The sequence below is a fragment of the Arachis duranensis genome, chromosome 3 (genome assembly GCF_000817695.3).
Source record: "Arachis duranensis cultivar V14167 chromosome 3, aradu.V14167.gnm2.J7QH, whole genome shotgun sequence".
Lineage (NCBI taxonomy): Eukaryota > Viridiplantae > Streptophyta > Magnoliopsida > Fabales > Fabaceae > Arachis > Arachis duranensis.
Window position 1 is genome coordinate 3,423,488 of NC_029774.3, and position 4,950 is coordinate 3,428,437.

Genomic DNA, 4,950 nt, shown 5'->3' on the forward strand with positions numbered 1-4,950 from the left:
GAGTTTCTTTCGTACATGAACTTTTTAAAAATTAAAAACTAATATAGCGGCAGACTGGCAGTAAAACAATATGTGGAGTAGTCCATGTCAAAAATTTAAGCAGAAAATTTTTTTGATTGATTTAGTAGTTAGTTCATTAGTCTATTTAAAAAGTGCGGGTTAACCAACTTGTGTTGGTCGAGTGGTCAGCTCACTCGTCTGCTTAAGAAAGTGTCGGAAGTTCGAATTTTACCTTGTGTATACAGCAATTCATTGACCAATGACAGACTTTTAAATGAAGTTCAAATTCACAGCGAATTAGTCCTTAGTCTACCAAGTTGAAAAATATATTGGGTAACAAACAAAAAAAGTATCAGAATTTAAATGCCGTCTTGCACATACCAAGACTATGCCACCTTGGATAAAAAGTATGTGTTATATTATTTATAACCGTTATAGTCATTCATTACAATATTACATAATAGACAATTATGTGATTTTATAATTATTCTCTGTATACAAGTCATTTTACCTTAATTTATCTCACGCACTTTTTAATCTAACTAACTTTTCAATTAACGCGCAAATATATAACTACCTTTTACAAAAGGATTTCTTTTCTATTTTCGAATTTTCTCAATATTTTTTATTTATGTTCTCTTCCATCTCTGCGTTCTCTGCGTTTCTATTCGTTCGTTCTCTACGTTTTTGAAATCAAGCTCTAAAATCAGTTTTGAACAGTTATCTCATTGTTGAAGATAATGAATAATTAAAGTTCAGATTGTCAATTGAATCATAACGAAATTGATTATTATTTTGAATCCAATCAAGTGGCTGAGGTGTGGTTGGATTCTAGTTAATATTTTCGTTAGTAGTTTACGATTCTGTAGGTGAATAATGTTGTTTTTGTTTGTGAAAATTGTTGTTCATCGTTGATGGTTTTTGAATTGAATGTAATGTAAAAGTTCTGCATTAAAGAAGATATTTTTCTATATTTGCAGCAAATTTTAATATAAAACAAAGATATTTGAGTGTATTATTTAAGAATCTTCGGTGTATGTATTCTGATAAGTTCTGCATAATTCAAAACTCTTCTTTTCCCCCATCCTCATCTTCTACTGCTTTTTCTTCTTCTTTTCCATCATCATCATCATCATCATCGTTTTTCTTGTTCATTTTTTTTCTTATTTTTTCTTGTTAACTTTCTTCTCGTTTTACTCTCTTAACAAGAATAAAAACAAAAAATATCAAACAAATAAGAAGAAGAAACACATAATGGTACAAAATTACTTGGAATAGGATGAACTTACATTCATTCAACTAAAAGAAATAAAGAAATAAAGAAAAGAAGAAAAAAATGCAGCATTAGAAGAAATATTTTTATGTATTTGCAGCAAATTTGGATGTAACACCAAGATATTTAGGTGTAACACAAAGATATTTAAGTATATTGTTTAAGAATTTTTGGTGTATGTGTGTTGATAAGCTAAACATAATTCAAAACTCTTCTCCCTCCTGCTCATCTTCTTTTGCTGTTTTTTCTTCTTTTTCATCATCATCATCATTTTCTTTTTTTTTCTTATTCGTCTTTTTTTTTCTTGTTTTATCTTCTGAAGTTTCTTCTTGTTTTACTCTCTTAACAAGAATAAAAAAATCAAACAAAGAAGAAGAAGAAACACATAATGTTACAAAATTACTTGGAAGAGGATGAACTTACATTCATTTAACTAAAAGAAATAAATAAATAAGAAAAAAAGAAAAAAATACAGTATTAAAGAAAACATTTTTCTGTATTTGCAGCAAATTTGGGGACTAAATCCCCATAGTGGTCCCCTAGATTCGGCTCGTGCACCAATCTAGCCCCTAAGATTCCAATTGCACTATGTTGATCCTCGAGATTGTGCTCCGGACTACATACTAGCCCGTCATTAGAATTCCGGCATGAGTCAGCAACTGGCTTGCTGATGTGGCACAACCACTGTCACCTAGAATCTACATAACAGATAGATGACGTGGATAGTATTTTGCAATTTTCCAATTTAGTCCCTATCCCTTTTATAAACCCTAAAGCTTCTTCTGCTTCCTCTCATTTTGGTTCTCTCCATCGACGTCTCGTTCTTTATCTCTTGTCTACGTCAATAGTGGTCCTCCATGATAGGAATTGGAGGCCACATTGTTGGAATATCAAACCGGTCATCATCGATGGAGAATTGGACAAGAAGCACAACGCGAAGGGGGCATGGACAGGTTTTAGAGTGATACGACTGTGGTTGTCGCCCTGTGCTTAGATGGTCGGCGACGGAGACACATCTTAACAAGCCCTTCTTTGGTTGTCCCAATTATAATGTGAGTGAAGGTAACTTCTTTGTAATTTAAATTTTTTGTGGTTGTCACATTAATCTGTATATCAGTCCTGACACCCCCAATAAATCCGATATCAACTTCTTCATCAGAAACGTCCTCCACAAATGTTTCATCATCAATACAAACCTTATCCTTCCCTTTTTCCTTTCCACTCTTCTCCTGAACCTTCTTGCTCACATTGTATTTTCTTACTTTCTTCTTGGATGAAGAAATTTTGTCTCCAATGCCTGATTCACCTGAACTATCTTCCTGCGACACGGGCTTGTATGCCTTGTCCTCAACATTCTCGTAGCTGTCATGAGAGTCTGAGTTAGAGGACAGCACTATAGCGTCACTTCTATCTACCTTTGTTTTTGAAAAAGCTTTTCCTAAAGCCTTAGGGTGAAAGATTTCAAACAGTATCTCTTGGTCTTGGTCACTTTGTTTTGTGTGGATGTGCATTTGGAGACTGTCTTATGCTTAGGCTTCAGTTTTAAATTAAAATTGATTTTCCTTGGTACTATTTCTTTAGCTTAAGGAGTATTGGTTATTATGCTCAAACTCAATGGAGGTGGCTTCTCGGTAGTAGTTTTGGGAAAAGGGTTTAGGATAGTGGTGGCACAATAACATCACTTGGTCATCAAGGTGCACAATAACATCCTGCCCTTATAGTATCTCAGGTTCTGAAATTTCATGTTCAATGTACACATCAATAACACCATTGTTTTTTCCACCATGAAAACACATCTTCCTCAACTTATTATTAGAGTTTAAACGCCTTAACCCAACTTCTAGGCTCCTTTGTAGCACTTGCCACCAAACTTTCTTAATTTTCTCATATTCTAACTCTTTGAAGTAGTTTTTCAAGTAAAATACATCAAACCTATCAACATCAACCTCACCAAAAAATGCTTATTGTCAGGATAATATGTCCACCTTCCATTTTTATCCTTCTCAAAATTTCTCCCATGATGAAATATTATATCTAATACTTCGGCGTTCATCTGCAACACAAAAAAAGAAGAAAAAAAATTAAAATGCATGCAACCCAAAAAAATAAATAACAAACATACATTGCACAATTAGATATAGCCCTTGTTCTATTCAAAAGAAACAGAGCATCCAGTAGCAGTTCGAATATATCAACAACAAAAACCCTAACAACCTATCATTTCCAACAAAATTTGAATACAAACGAAAAGAGTAACTTAAACAACCTCTCATCGAAAGAATGAAAAATGTGCCAAAAAATTTTTTGGAAAAAAAAAACTGACCTTCAAGATAGCTTAAATGGTTTTTCGCCCTTTGCTTCAATAGTTTCCCACAAAATTTCCTCCAACTTTAGCGCAACGACTGGAAGAAATCCGCCACCAAGTAGCACTGCCCTAATCTATCGCCATTGTCTCTAGCTATGGAGGAGGAGACTAAGCATTGATGTCATTGAGAAACTGTGAAGAAGATGTAACGAATGACCAACCCTTCACTCAAACAACTATTTCATTCTACTGGGAGCAAAACGGCAACGTTTTAGTTTCAAAACATTTCAACCATGAAACAACGTCGTTTTGTAGATCCTAGGTGGCAGTGCTTGTGCCACACTAGCAAGCGATTGCTGACTCACACCATAATTCGAGTGAAGGCCCAATATGTAGCCCGGAGCATAATCTCGAGGACCAGAATAGTGCAATTGGAATTTCAATGGCTAAATCGGTACACGAGCCGAATACGAGGACCACTATGGGATTTAGTCTAAATTTGGGTATAACACGAAGATATTTAAGTGTATTGTTTAAGAATTTTTGGTGTATGTGTGCTGATAAGTTTAGCATAATTCAAAATTCTTCATCTTCTTCTTCCTCATCTTTTGCTACTTCTTCTTCATCATCTTATTTTATTTTATCATAATTCTTTTCGAATTCATCTTCGCAACTTCCTTCACTTTTTGCGACGATTTTCAGATATTTTTAAGAGCTTTTGATGTTTGTTTGAATTTTGAGCATTGTAGTTTTGATTGAGGGAAAATAACCGTTTGTGTTGTTCAAGAGTTAGGGAAATGCGTGTTTATACGCAATTTACACTGAAGGTCGTTTTTATTCGATTTCAGTCAATTTGTATAAATTTGTATACCAAACAAACTTATATATGTAACAAATCTATTGATTTTAATTGCTTTTAAAATCTATATTATTTGCTTGTAGTTGATTATTGTCATTTGATACGCAATAGACAATTATGTTGTTGTTAATTGTCTTTGAAAATTAATATTACAATTGATAAATTGTGAGAATGATAACAACTACTTTTTATTGTTTGAATTACATTTATTTTTTTCCAAAAGAATTTAAAAGTAATTCAATTAGAAACAAAAATATTAAAAATTAATTCAATTACATAAATAGTAAATAAATTATGTCAATTAGAAGAATATCTTGAAATTTTTTTTTGATAGACAAAATATTAATCCGTCGTAAATCAGAATTCTATTTAAGGTTGTTACATCTAATACTAGACCAACCCAACTTACTTATCTTAAATTCTATTTTAATATATTATAAATACATAGATAAATAGATTTTCAATAAATTTTTAAGTAAAATTATATTAATTAATTAATTAATAAATTAATGC